The sequence below is a fragment of the Nelumbo lutea genome, chromosome 2 (assembly GCF_056320005.1).
Source record: "Nelumbo lutea isolate HS-2025 chromosome 2, American lotus-T2T, whole genome shotgun sequence".
NCBI classification, from domain to species: domain Eukaryota; kingdom Viridiplantae; phylum Streptophyta; class Magnoliopsida; order Proteales; family Nelumbonaceae; genus Nelumbo; species Nelumbo lutea.
Window position 1 is genome coordinate 32,060,011 of NC_142685.1, and position 16,045 is coordinate 32,076,055.

General features: G+C 35.7%; 1 pseudogene across 1 annotated transcript; it reads right to left on the reverse strand.

The window, feature by feature from the left end:
* Window positions 1-11,963: 11,963 nt before the first annotated feature.
* Window positions 11,964-13,849, reverse strand: LOC148869667 (CBL-interacting serine/threonine-protein kinase 6 pseudogene; annotated as a pseudogene). Its single transcript, XR_016107071.1, has one exon. The product of XR_016107071.1 is annotated as a CBL-interacting serine/threonine-protein kinase 6 pseudogene (transcript).
* Window positions 13,850-16,045: the final 2,196 nt, after the last annotated feature.

Below are 16,045 nucleotides of genomic sequence, written 5' to 3' on the forward strand. Positions count from 1 at the left end.
AACTACAAGTTGCCAATTCGCATGGGAACCTTGAAAGGCTCAACCCGCAAGGGCGGTTGTAGTCTATTGGCCATCGACTCCCACAGAAGCCACAAAGGGCTCAACCTATAGGGGCGACCTTGCGAGTAGGACTGACAAGGCTCGTCCAGGCTGATTACGTGTCGCCAGGTCGGCGGAAGCAGGTCGCCAATTCGGAGGCATGTCTCTAGGTCGCCAAGTTGTCAGAATTTTGACAGTCTAGTTTTGCTCTCAGCACCTCAGCCTACAGATACCTTGTCACCTCGGCAGGACTGACGTGCGAGGGTGGCTCCACCACCTGCTAGCCATCAACTCCCACATAAAGCATGGAGGGCTCGATATGCGGCACAACCTCACAATTTGTTGGCTATCAACTCCCACGGAAATCACGGAGGGCTCAACTTGTGGGGTGGCCTCACATTCTATTGGTCGTCACCTCTCGCAGAGAGCACATAGAGCTCGACATATGGGGGTGGCCTCACAATTAGGGAGATTCTGTCAGGGCAAGACTGCGAGAACTCGTCTGGGCTAATCATTTTGCTTTTGCCCCCCTAGGGGGTTCTTTCAATCAAGTGACGTTGTTGTTGCTTGAAAATGTTATTACTTGAGGCTTAGAGAATTGGGTGAGAAAATAGTCTTTTGTAGTGTTTCCCACAGACGACGCCAATTGATGATGCGCATTTCGACAGCTCTCGGATGGCAGGTGACTCGAATGCCTGGTTGAATAATCCCTACCTGGAATGTGGCTTGGATGCCTAGCTGAATAGTTCCTACCTGGAAGGTGGCTTGGACGCCTAGCTGAATGGTGATGAGATGGAGAGGTGACTCTGACGCTTAATTGAATGGTGACGAGCTGGAGAGGTGACTCTGATGTCTAGCTGACTGGTGACGAGCTGGAGAGGTGGCTTTGATGCGACCTACAAGGACACAGTGTCAGAGTGCTCGGGTTGCTTTACCTGGGGTGGGCACTTTGATGCTTAAGTTAGCGAATCAAAGATTTTAAGATAGCTAAATGTGAGAGAGCTGGAGAACTGCAAGAACTAAATTGTGCATCTCCCCCCTGGAGTTGGAGGTAAGGCCTTTATATAGGCCTTGTTTGGCGTGAGCATCACGCAACATGTCTGGGATCTCCGGGAAGACATGCCTAATTGCTTTGAAGTCCTCGTGCACGTAGGCCAATCTTTGCGCCTTACTCGATTTTCCCAAAACTTTCGATGTGAGAGCTGACTTCCGAGAGAACCGGGAGTGATGGGATGCATGCAAAATTTGATGGCAAGCACATCTCGTAGGTTGCCACCTGGACCTCAATCAGGTCGGCAAGCCCTCGAGGGAGGTTGCTCCCCACGTCGAGGTCGCTTCAGCCGATACTTACGAGGTACCACAGGTTGGCCCTGGACGAGATGCTACTAGCCGCCTTGAGTCGTGGATGAGGTCACTAGCTAGGTTTCTACTAGGTTGTGGGTGGAGGCAAGTCACTAGGTCGGTGCTAGAGGCAGGTTGTTAGGTCGACACCAGAGGCAGGTTGCCAGGTCGGCGCCAAAGGCAGGTCGCCAGGTCGGCGGCAGTGCTAGGTCGCTAACTGGGGCTCCATCATTTTGGCTAAGACAACTTGTCGCCTAAGTTGTTCTGATTGTCACCAAATTGTTCCAAGATACCATGTGTCATAGTGTTAGTGGAGGGCCAAATCTTCCCTCATCAGACATATTTTGAGTAATATAAACTTGCTATCTTTTCATAGATGGATTATGGCAATATTTATTTATTTATTTTGAATTTCAGATCTGGCCACGAATTGGTTACATGAATTTTAGTTTTGGTGTCATATCCGTTGCTAAATTATGACCCTCAAATCATTTCTCGCTTTACCCTATTTTCTTTTTGTTATGCCCTTCAGCTTGTAACAGATCGATTTGTCTCGCTATTGTTTTCATTCAAAAACTTTTTTAAATTGGCCAAATTCAAATTGACATACAACTGTTGTTTGAGGCTATTTATAGTCAAAACAACCCTACCTTAAAAAATGTTATTTGATAAATCCTAAACATTTCAGGTAAAAACAGCACCAAATACAACCTAAAATATATTTGCTGTAATAGAAACTATGGATTGGTGAAGGGGTCAGTAGTTATCACCCATAGTTTTTGCACTACCGACAAGAGTTTTTATTTTATGTTTATTTATTTTGCCCATAAAGATAATATCATCTCGATCTAATGAAGTATTTAAGCTGATCAAATTTTCTATTAACGTGTCTTAATCTTGGCCCTAGTTTAGTGACAAGAGATTTTAATTAATATTGGAGTATTATGACATTTTCTTATAATTTCTCAACAAAAGGATGACCCCTTCTCGACTTACTCCATTAATTGAGGCCCCATTGGTGTCAAGTTGCCACAACCTTTTATTTTCTAAAGGAGATGAGAACTCCATGGTCGTACACATTCTTTTCATTAAAAATAAACAGTCTACGATGATGAGCTCAGTTTATGTGACTAGTCTGATAAACTGTCTAATTAATTATGTTAATGGCAATTTTAAACAATGATTACGAGGATGATGATATGTTTCTAAAGTTTTTAACATTCTTTTTTTATATTTCTTTGTATAAAATTAATTTTTATTTGTCACATTTATTCTTGTTTAATATGATGAATAGTTGATATTAGAGATGTGCAAAAATGTTTAATGATTTTTATAAAATTTATTCATTTTTTAAATTTGTTTGTATTTTTTTTTAATTTTTATTATGTAATTATAACATCATGGACTAACATATTTGACCTAAAAGGTTGAATTATTGATTATTTACCATCAAATATGAAAACAACTTTACTTTTGGGTTAGTTTTGATTTTTGCATTTTGTTATCATCATTAGTAAAAGCAATTCTTTTTTAAGCACACTTTTCTTTAATTGATTAATAAAATATTAGAAATGTGTCCAAATGTTTTCTACAAAATTTATGCAATTTTCATATTTTTTTTGTTTTTATCATTGTTTTATATTTTTATTATTTAATATGATATCGAGTGCCGACACATTTAACCTAAAAGGTTAAATTGTTGCCCTCTACCAAACAGGAAAATAATTTAATTTTTGGGTCAGCTTTATATTTTGTATTTCATTCCTATCACCAGTAAAATCAATTTTTGTTTATCATACTTATTTTTATTTATTATGATTAATATAAAGTATTAATAAATTTATGTATTCTTTTCATTTTTTGTGTTCTCGATCTTTTTTTAATTTTTATTATTTAATTCTGACATTAAGGGTTCACAAATTTGACCCAAATGCTTGAACTCTTGATCCACCACCAAATAAGAAAACAATTTCGTTTTTGGGTCTGTTTTAAATTAAATATTTCATTTCCAAATCAATAAAAACAATTATTCTTAATCATACATATTTTTCTTTAATATGATTACTACAAAGTATTAGAGATGTGCCCAAATTTTTTTATTTTTATAATTTTTTGTATTTATTTTCATTTTAAAAGTTTCATTATTTAACTATAACATCATGGGTTTATCCATTTGATTTGGATGGTTGAATTTCTTACCCACTACTAGGATGGAAGAATGGTGTCAACTTTGGGTTGTTTTAAACATGGTTTTTTTTTTATTGCTAAAAGCATTGGATAGAGATCTAATTAACAAAATTTGTTTAAAACAAATTCAAAAAAAATAACTTAATGTAAGATTTAATGAGAGAGAATGCAAATTAAAAGTTTAAATATAAGACTTAATGGGAGGGAAATGGATGAGGTTAAAAGAAATAGTTTTAATAACATTTACTACCATCACAATTAAAGAGGGACCAAATTCAAAAAATAGGGGTATTCTAGTCAAAAATAGGATTCAACGAATGTTAATAGAAGTTAATACCTTAAATATAAGACATGATGAGAGAGACTTAAATGAGGAGAAAAGTTCAACTTACATTTATGTCCTTACAATTAGAGAGGGATAAATTAAAAAAATTGGGATATTTTAGTTAAGCAAAAGTTCCACACTCTTATTCACACTTTTAATAGTAGCATATATTTTCTATTAATTCATCAAGCAAATTGATTTATTTATCCATTTTTTTCATTTTTCTTAACTCTAATGGTTCAGTGGTTATGATCAAGGTTCTAAATATCAATACAAATCAATACATGAGATGGGGCGCATCAATCTGTATCAATAGGTGCTTTATAGGCTTTTTTTCAAACTTGTCCAAGGGGATCAGTATAATGTGTGTCTAGCCCCTGAAACAAATCAAACCTCAAAACCATCCCTATAGTAGCATACATATCAACCAATCAGGAATAGGTTTGTTTATCTATCTATCTATTTATTTATTTATTTATTTTGAATATCAAATATGCATATGAGTTGGTTACATGAATCCTATTTTTCCATTCCACTTAGTCTTACATGTCACTAAATTATGACCCTCAAATCATTTCTCACTTTAGCCTATGTCTTCTACTAGACCTAGTTTCAACTTGTAACAAATCATCACTTTTTCTAAATAATGTTGTGTTCGATATCATTGTTGTTTCCATAAAAAACGTTTTGAATTGGTTTAGTACAAATTGGCATACAACTACTATTTGAGGCTTTTTATGATCAAAATAAGCATACCTAAAACATTTTAGGTAGAAACTACAATAGTACCAAACACAACCTAAAATACCCAAGTTGCTACAACAATTAGGGGTGCTCATGGTATAGCTAACCCAACCATGGGCTAGTTTTGAAACCAAACCAGTACCGTTTGCTTTTGAAAAACAATGAACTGAAACCAAACCGAAACCAATTAAATAACTAGTCCACCGGTTCTATTTTTGATTTGTTCAGTTCCTCGACTTTTTTATATTTACAATATATATTATAAATAAATTATAAATATATAATATAAATACTATAAATATATTATATATTATAAATAGGTGTATCTATTTATGCATAATACATACATACATACATGCATGTGTGTATATATATATATATATATATAAATTACTTTAAAAAGTACAAATGGCATCAATAATATTTCTAGAATATTCTAAGGACAAAATTCACCCTTCTATATTTAAATTTATTGATAAAAATGAGGACAAATAGGATAATCGGTTCTTGATATTAAATGAGTTGAAAAGAGGTAATTTAAAGACATCCAATGCATTCAATTCTTTCTCATTAAATCTAACATTTAAGTAATTAACTTGCATTCATGTTCATTCAATCATATATTTAAGTCATTTTTGTTTCTTCTCATCATTAAGTTCTATTAATTAAATTTAAATCAATAATTCTAATAACATAAAAGCTTATACTTTTAAAATCTACCTAGCAAAAATAGTGTTTTCATCTAGGTACATGGTGGTAAGAAATTAAATCATTTTGGGTCAAATGCGTTAATCAATGTTGCCATGAATAAATAATAAAATGAACATTTTTAACATACATATTAAACAATAATAAGTATGATAAATAAGAAATGATTTTTATTGATGGAAATGGAATGTAAATTTTAAAACCAATTAGAAATAAAAATATTTTCCTATTCTTTCTCATTATATCCTATATTTAAAATATATTTTTCTCATCATTAAATTATTGTAATTAAATCCACAATATTAATTTTAAAAGTATAAAATAAATATTTTGAAAAGTAATTTGAAAACAAAACCATTTTCTTCCCTCCCGATGGTGCGCAAGCAATTCAACCATTTGGGGTCAAATGAATTAATAAAAAATTAAAATAAATAACTATGAAGTGTAAGAAGTATTTTTATTAATGGTGAAAATGGAATGCTAAATTCAAAATCTACCTAGAAATGAAATGATGTCATGGTCAAATAATACAATTTTTAATAATAGAAAATACAAAGAATCGTAAAAATAATAAAAAAAAAGATAGAGAAAATTTTGGGCACATATCTAATGTTATAAATTTATAAAAAAAATAAAATATTGGGTACATCTCTAATATTGTGCATTCATTATATTGAACAAAAATAACTTTTATACATAAGAAATAATTATATCAATGATGGAAATGTAATACAAAATTTAATGCCAACCTAGAAATCAAACAATTTTTATTTTTAGATGGTAGGTTAGTGGTTTGAGACAAATGATACTATAGACAAACAAAAATTAAGTGTGATAAGTAAAAAAATATTTTATATAATGTAAATGAAATATATAATTTAAAGGGAAAATTATAATCAAAGTCCGTTGTACATTTAAAATTAGGTTTCAAGTTGGTCCAAAAACCAACAAAACTTTGACAACCGGCTCTACATTTCAAATTATAAAACCCTCCCGCGTCATCGAAGGCTTATGTGGTTGTTGCCAACATAGGACTCTTAGTCCATGTTGGACGCAACAAAAAACTTATACTGAAAATAGGTTTTTCAGTTTCTCTCCCACTCCCTCTGTCTCTCGATCTCCCTCCCTTCTCTCTCACTCTCACAGTCATCTATCGATCTCCCACTCCCTCTGTCTCTCGATCTCCCTCCCTTCTCTCTCACTCTCACAGTCATCTATCGATCTCCCACTCCCTCTATCTCTCCCACTCTCTCAACTTCGGTCTATAGCCAAATCAAAACTTCTCTCTCTCTCTCTCTCTCCTGTTCTCCCTCAAATTTTTTCATTCTTCTCCCTTATTCTCCCTTTCGGTCAATATGTCCTTTTCCCTCAATTTCTATCGTTCTCTAGTTGGTGTAAGTTTTACAGCCAAGAGCTTCTTATGAAATTTTATCAAATTGGTGTAATAATTTTTGAACCATACCAAGTTGGCCTTATATTCTTTTATACGATCTGATTAATACCATATAAGTGTGTAAGAAAATAAAAAAATGAGAGAGAGAGAGAGAGTAGGAGAGAAACTAAGGGAGAACGATAGAAATTAAGGGAGAATGAGAGATTGATCGAGAAAGAGAATGAGAGAGATTGAGGGAGAATGATAGGTAGAGAGAGAATGAGAGAAATTGATATAGAGAACGTAATACAGAAACCAAAAAATATTTTTATTTATTTTCAAATCACAGTTGTTGAGTAGATAAAGATGACTGTGAGGGGGAGAGAGAGAGAGACTAGAAACTCTTTTTTTATTTTCCAATCACCCAACATTAAAGGGCAATTTCAGTATAAGCATTTTGTTGCACCCAACATGGATTAAGAGTCCCATGTTGGCAACTGCCACTTAAGCCTCTAATGACATGGTGAGGGTTTTTATAATTTGAAATGTAGAGCTAATTGTCAGAGTTTTGTTGGTTTATGGACCAACTTGTAGTCTTCTTTTTTAAACCCCCAATATTTACTCCAAGTGGAGGGGAGACCACCTTAAATTTTATTAACCATTTTCAAAAGGAAAAGTTGTAATAACAAGGGGGTGACTTAGACCGCCTTGCCCCATTACCCAAACATACATAGCTCTCCATCACCATCTCAGGCCCACCAAAAAAAGAAAAAGGCCTAGCAAAACCTAATTAATTCTAAGGATAGGAAAACCCAAATTATCTTCGTGAATAAGACGAGCTAGATCTCTAGGAATTTGGGAATTGCCATTGATTTAAAACTAATCCGATTATAATTTTAAATGTACAGCCAGCTTTGATTATAATTTTTCCTAATTTAAAACTAATCCAAAAGCAAAACTATTTTCTTATCTAGATGGTCGGTCAATGATCCAACTTTTCACTCATTATGTCATAATTGAATAAGAAATATTTAAGTTTATTTTTAATCATATTGTTACTTTTGTTAATTTTTAATTTCTATCTTAACTATGATATATCTAAAATTCAAGTAATTGATATGAAGAAAATTCTCTCTCTCTCTCTCTCTCTCTCTCTCTCTCTCTCTCTCTCTCTCCAAAGCAATATCACTAGTTTTTTGTTAAACACCAGACAAAAACCAAAATTAGTTCGATTAACTGAACTTTTTTTTATTTTTTTATTTCTACAATATATATTATAAAAGTATATGAATATATAATAAAAATGATAAATATATATACAATATTATATTTTAAATAATATATCATATATTATAAATATATATAATGCATATTTATTAATTTATAATATATAAAAAATATTAAATATAATATAATATATAATATGCATAAATATATATAATATATAGAAATATATGTATATCAGTCGATTCAGTTAACCTCCAGTTTTCTATATTGATTAACTGAAACTGAACTGGTACCTTCGGTTTTTGGTTAACCAATTTTTTTTATTTTGTTTCGATCAGTTTTTTTTATCGATTCGATTTTTTGGTTTTTTTTTTTTTTTTGCTTATCCCTAACTACAAGTAATGTATAAACTATGGATTGATGAAGGGATCAGGAGTTATCACCCATAGTTTTTTGTAATACAGACAAATTTCATTTTTTTTTTTGGCCCACAAAGAAAATATCATCTCGATCTAATAAAGCATCTAAGCTGATCGCAATTTCTGCGGATGTGTCTTAATCTTGGCCCCGCTAGTTTAGTGTCAATAGATTTTGGTATTGGAATATTATGACATTTTCAACTGAAAGAGGACCCTTCTCGGCTTCCCCCATTAATTAACCATGTCTCATTTGGTGTCAAGCTTCCCCAACCTTGTATTTTCTAAAGAAGAGAGATGACTGATGAGTAGCCCATGATCGTACACATTCTTATTATTATTATTAAAAAAAGAAAAGTTAAACCATGTTTGTAAAACCATGTTTGAGAAGGGAAAAAGAGTTGATTTCAAAAAATAAAAGAAGAAAGAAAGAAAGACAAAAACAATTCATGTTTGTAAAACCATCATTTTTTTTATAGTTTTTAAAACAAAAACAAATTGTGATGTTCATCAGATATTGTATAAATTATAAAATGTGGTGAGAGATTATGAAGCATATGTTTTTCAAATCAGAAATTCAAAAACATGTTTTTTTTTTAGTTGTGGAAAAAAAAATACACATATCATGTTTTCCATGTTTTTGTTTGAATAAAACCGATTTATTTTCAAACCAGATGGCTTTGATTTGTTTTGAAAATCACAAGAAAAAAAAATCACATTAGATAACCCCCCACCAATCAACTCGACCCGATTTTGATGTATTATATTAACATACCCTTATTAATATCTTCAAAGTACTCTTAAATACTTATGAAAATTTATGGACTCATTGAGTTGAGGGTTTATTTATTTATTTATTTATTTTTGAGAAGGTAAGTAGTATTTTATATAGAATCAATTCATTGTTCAAAGTATTGACACATATAAAACTCAAAAATTGCATATGCATGATTCAAAGAGGTGATACTCAGTTTTAATAAGTTTTAGGTTTTAAAATGGCCTTTGTCCTACATTCTATTATTTAGTGTTTTGATAGATTCAAAAACCTATCTATCTATGTATATATATATAATGTGAGTATATAAATTTGGCTATCTTTCCATAGATGAATTATGGAAATATTTATTTAATCATTTTGAATTTCAAATCTCCACAGGAGTTGGTCACATGAATCATATTTTTCCATCCAACTAGTTAGTATCATATCTGTCGCTAAATTATGACCCCTCAAATCATTTCTCACTACTTCAGTTAATGTCTTTTTTGGCTCAATTCTCTTTACTCAACCCCTTCAACTTGTAACAGATCATTTTGTCTCACTATGGGTTTTTTTTTTTTTTTTTTTGATATTATTGTTTTTCTTCTTCCACCAAAACGTTTTGAATTGATTAAGAGTACAAATTGATATAAAATTGTCATTTGAGGTTGATCATAATCAAAACAAGCATACCTTAAAACTGCTATAAATTAATCCAAAACTATGTCTGATAGAAAGAGAAACAGTACCAAACACAACCTAAGCTGCTTCTACAATTGCTGTCCTTAGAAACTATGAATTGGTGAAGGGATCCGGAGTTGTCACCCATGGTTTTTATAATACAGACAAGTTTTTTTCATGTAAAAAAATATTATGTCGATCTAATGAAGTATTTAAGCTGATTACCTTTTCTATTATATGTGTCTTAATCTTGGCCCTAATTTGTTTCAGTGCCAAGAGACTTTAGTATTGGAATCTTATGACATTTTATTATAATTTCTCAAGTGAAATGACCCTTCCTGCTTCCCCCATTAATTAACCAGGCCCCATTTGGTGTCAAGCTCCTCCAATCTTGTATTTTCTAGTCAGAAGTCAGTCAATGGTCGTACAACTTCTTTTCATTATAAAAAATAATAACAATAATAATTGTCTATCATGAACTCAACCTACGAGATTAGTATTATAAACTGTCATTTAATTGCATTTTCTAAATCATCAAGCAATTGATTGATTTCTCCATTTTTGTGTTCTTTTCTGGGTCTAATTTCGATGGTTATGACAAGCATTTCTTTAATTAATGCTTTTAATATTAACCACGGCATGGTATGATTTGAAATCCATCCATTTTTAAAGGGTATACTGGAAAATTTACCACCAATCAACGGGTATTATAAAATATGTCAGCAATCAAGTGGTAATAATTAAACTCATGGGATGCTTTGATTAGTCAATCTTTTTCCCATATCACATCTTTCCCGTATTATAGACTTTTAATTTTAAATTGTACATTCTCCCTTGTGAGTTTTGAAATAAACAAAAAAAAAAAAAAAGTATTGAAGTCTTGATGAAAAGCACCAGCTTTTTGTCTAAGTTTGGTTTTGTTTTTCTAAACTAAAGACAATTGCCACATCAGCGATTTTTTTCTGATGTGGCAATTATTTTTATTTTAAAAAACAAAATTATTCGTATTGGTGAACACCGAGCCAAGCATTTGAGGATGGAGATCAAAAAAATATTAATTTTTTTTTGTCAGAATAAACCAGCCATTTAGGTCGAATGGTCGAATGACTAGACCGTTTTGAACCGATAACCAAACAAACCCCTGACCGGTTCGTTTTTAAAAACCATGATATTTCCAACACAAAGGTGTAAAAGTTGTTGGAATGGGCGTTGCACTGATTGAAGCCGAGTTGGTCTGGGGAGTGAAGTGAATCATATGGGTTGATACTGTCACTGGATACTCAAAAAGGACAAGAGATGGGAGAAAGGCGTTTTGAGAGAAAAAGGTAAATCAAATCAGAGAAAAGAAATACTCACTTTCCATATACAAAAAATTTGGCAGCCAAATAGCACAGCTTTCCCCATGAACCAATGAAGTTGGCCTTCGTCAAATTCTTTCCCTTTCTTTATCTTTTTTTTTTTTTTTTTTTTATTTCAAAGGTAGAGATCGGTAGAGTGAAATCAATCCAACAACCCAATAAGGTTTTAACTTTCAATTTTGGTATATTAATTAATGTCCATTACCGCCATGAATATCTTCAAAATATTATTATTAAAATTTCATAGGCTCATCAGGTTGAAGGTTACATTAGGGTTATTTTGGATACTGAGATCTGAGACGTATACATTTATTTGAATGCAAAAAAAAGCAACATCTGATTTGATATTTGTTTTGGTTTTTATTTTATTCCAATCAAATAAAATAAAATGGGACGGAGATTCACATTTACCCAACCCAAGAATAGAGTAGAATTTGCTACCCAAATCATTTGCAATATGATGAATTCTGACCGTAGATTGATGCCAAATCCACGGGAGGAACTACTACAGTATTGGGGCTGTAATTTCAGAATTTGTGTATTTGTATTTTGCAGCTAATACAAAAGTTATTTAATTTAAATTTAAACAAATTTTACATTATCATAAATTGTATGATGCCTTTAGATCTGCATTCTTACCAAACACAGCGGAAGGCATGATCCGGATAACTATGGCATTGGACACGGAGGTGTGGGTAGGTAGGATATGATGCGGTCATGTGATTCGGGTTAAAACTAAGAAAAATGAAAGAGCCCATATCCGACCCGTAATTCTGTATACCCAGATACGCGGGTTTGGATCCGAATAAAAAACAACAGAGCCAGAGAGAATGTAATTTCTGCAACCAAACAAAAGAGCTACACACACCATAAACGAATCACGAAAGCAGATCTCATACACAATGACACAAACAACTGAAGAGAAAGATTCCATTTCACCTAGTCATGATTATTGACAATAATCACATAAATACTAATTAATTAAAAATCTTAATTCCTAAATTCCACTCTCCCCCGCTCTGCTCCTTCAAGCAGGCGTCGGATTCTCCGCCGGAGATGTCCAGACAATGTCCTTCAAAGCCGGCCGGAGCTCCTTCCTGCAGAACTGGTTGTACTCCAGAGTATCTCCTCCGTCCTTTTTCACTTCCACCACCAAGAACGACGGAGCCACCGCGAAGATTTCCGCTGCGATCGCTAACTTTCCTTTCCTTCCCCTCTCTTGCCCCTGCAACTTCACCACCGACTCGCTCTTCTTCACGCTGAACTTCATCGCCCTCGCCACCTCCTCCAGCCTCGATATCACGCTGCTCGCCGGCCTCGTCGTCGCAAACCTCAACTCCTCCTTTTCTTCCCTCTTCTTCTCCTCGAACAACGGCGACAGATCGAACCCTTCCGACAACGATATTATGTGGAAGGCGTTAAGTGTCTCAGGTTGCTTCCACTTGGCGCCATTCTCCTCTCCGTCGAAGCTCTCGAATTCCATTTCTTCCTTCGTTCTTATCGTCCTTGGCAACGATTTCTTGAACCAGGACGTCTCCATGATCTTAGCTATAGTGATCCGAGTGTTGGGATTTGGGTCCAATAGCTTCGTGACTAGTCGGCGAGCCTCGGATGAGAACCAAGGCGGACACTTAAAATCTCCCCTGTAAATCTTCTTATACATGGCTACGATGTTGTCGTCCTGGAATGGTAAGAAACCTGCAAGAAGCACGTACAGAATGACGCCGCATGACCAGAGATCCGCCTTTGCCCCATCGTACCCTTTCTTCCCGATAACCTCCGGCGCGACGTACGCCGGAGTCCCGCACGTCGTATGCAATAGGCCATCCGGTTTCAGATGCTCGGTGAACGCGCTGAGCCCAAAATCTGTAACCTTCAGATTTCCTTCCTCGTCGAGTAGGAGATTCTCAGGCTTCAGATCCCGGTGATATACGCCACGGCTGTGACAGAAATCGACGGCGGAGATAAGTTGCTGGAAGTAAGCGCGTGCAACGTCTTCCTTCAGCCGACCCTTCGCGACCTTGCAGAAAAGCTCACCGCCTCGGACGAGCTCCATGGCGAAGTAGATCTTGGACTTGCTGGCGAGGACTTCATGGAGTTCGACGATGTTGGGATGCTTCACCATCTTCATTACCGAAATCTCCCTCTTTACCTGTTCCGTCATTCCAACCTTGATCACCTTTTCCTTCCCAACAACCTTCATCGCCACGCTCTTGCCGGTCTGTAGGTTCCTGGCATGGTAGACTTTAGCGAAGGTTCCATGACCCAGTAGACGGCCTAGATCGTACTTCCCGTGAAGAACCGAGCTCTGGTCGCCTCTATTCTTATCCGCCATTGAAGTGAAGTAGGATTCTTTACAGAAAAGAATGAAAACAAAAAAGAAAAAAAAAATGTTTTTGGGGATTTTAACTAGGAAGTGTAAGAGGAGGAGTAGAAGAAGGCGGAGGAGGGGGTGGCCGGAGAAAGGAATCTACCCGTCTTCGACGTGTTTACGGTGGCAATTCCTCCCACCATTGATCTTCCTGGAGGCCGGCCCTCCCAAATCAGGGTTGGAAATCGGAGTTCCTCCCATCTTTCTGCATTCCCTGTGAGACTCACAGGAACTGAGAACAGAAGGAAAAATGCTGCGAGAGAGTAGTGTAGGTTGGTCTGGGCTTTCGGAGAGCTCTCTGTTTCTGAGTTCACGGATCGGTTCGGTGCCTCATGCTCTCATTTTATACTGATTTAGAGCATCTGAATTACCATATTACCCTTGTAAGTTCCTCTTGGTAACGATGACAGTACCGTAATTAACGGGAAGAAGTTGGGGCATTTTTGGATAGTGAGAAGAAAGATTAACACTGAAGTAGTCAAGTGTCAACCGCACGTACGAATCGGAGACGGCGACGTCGCCGTTGGACACGAAGTATTTTATTTATATACATGCATGCACATTGCACAACCACCGTCTACCGTCCTAAGATACCACGCATCGAACGGTCCAAGATGGTCGAGGCTGGAATGTAGGGTCCATGGCATGAATAGACGGTAAGACTAGAGCCTCCACTCCACTTTCTTTGTACGTTCATATGTCGTATCCGACTCGCCAAAGACGACCGAAGCGGTTGGTGACTCGTGATTAGTGAGGTCGTTTGCCTGTTTACGCCTCTGAGAGGAATCCGCGAGACGCGAGCCCAGTGAGCAGTGACCGCCTTTTTACAGGCCCAGGCCCAGGCCCTAGAGTCTCTACCGCCTCTCTCTCTCTCTCTCTCCTCATAATACATGCTCACAGGAGACAGACAGACAATCCCTGTGGACTTCAATCGATTTGCTGTTCTCAGCTAGTCAGCCTAGCTCTCTAGTCTCTCCAGATTCCGGGTCCCACAGGTCGGTGGTCCCATCTCCCACACGTCACACGCGCGGAACCACGACATCGGAGCCATCAATTGGGTATTCCATGAATATCCACCCTTCCTCCAAGCTGGTTTGCCAAGTGGCATAACGGCAGGAGGTTGGGTCCCACTCCTTCAACGGCGAAGATGGTTAGTAGCAGGAGCCTACGTAGTAGGTACCTCAAGAAAGGAACATGGTTTTGTTCACGTCTCTTGGGTAGAGCGTGATGTCAGCTTTCTAGTCGCCTCGTTGCACACTTGCATGAAACCAGCTATGGCCCACGGCCCAACAACAAGTTGCAGCTGGAAACCTAATTAAAGAATTAATTGTCTTTAAATGTTGGTAATTATTTCCTGGAATTAAAAGAACCGTAGGTTACCGGTGACCCGTAGTTTTAAAATATTTTCTTTTCTGCAAGAATTCTCCTTTCTTTTTTCGAAAATTTGGCTTGGAATTTTGGATGAATTTGTTTGGTTGTGAGTAATCCCAACATTTTTCCTAAATTACTTGATTTTTCCTTCCCAACCCTTCTTCTATTCCTTCTCACCTTTCGCCTTTCGTTACCTAAAAGTAGCTTTGGCTATAGTTAGTTCCTTGGAAGAAATAGATTGACTGTAGTTGTTTGGCAAGAAACAAACAGGGAGTGCCGGGGATTTCCAATTCCTTGATATATGGGGTTTAATTCTTCTAATTCTAAGTATTTCATATGCAAATCCCACCCAAGACCCAATCACCCAAGAGAACTCAAACCCATGAACCAATTATTTTGTATTCTTGTACTCTTCCTATATTCAATTTAGATCTAACATCTGAGTCATGATCTGACCCATCTCTTCTACCCTTTGCATGTGCATGGGTGCAACAGCAACAGAGTTCAGTGAATTCACAATTTCACATATAATATAATGCATCAAGAATCTTGATTGATCATGTTGCCATTCTTTAACCAATCATTCTCTCTTAATGGGCCCCTCCTCACATGGCCCTAAATTCCAAGACAACAAAGCCCACGGGATCATTTACTTGCCATACCAACAAACTGTCACTATTTGCAATTGTTTTGGCCGGTGGTGGATAAAAATTCAGTAGGCCTAGCTGACACTAGCAACATTATATTAGGTATAGAGTCTTAGTGAGGAGAGATAGTGGCCGTATAAGAAAATCATAACCATGGAAGTGTGAGTGTCAGTGTGAGTGCCCCTATCAGTTTGTCTCACTGTCATAGAAAATGTTTACGGAAGGTGACCCTAATTAGCTTTTAATATTTCCACTAAGGAAAAAAATGTGGGAACTACATGGTTTGGTTTGTGATATTTTCTTGTCCAATTAGACATTAATTTTATATATTTCTTTTTGTCTTTTTCATTTATTTATTTATTTCTGTCTACTGAAACAAACTCCATGTTAGCTTGAAAAAAAAGAATGGTGGTCAATGGTTCTCCTTATTGTGAGTCTCTAGTTTACATGAATATTAAGTTTAGTGCTTGGTTTTTTTATATATATTTAGGTCTTCCTCCT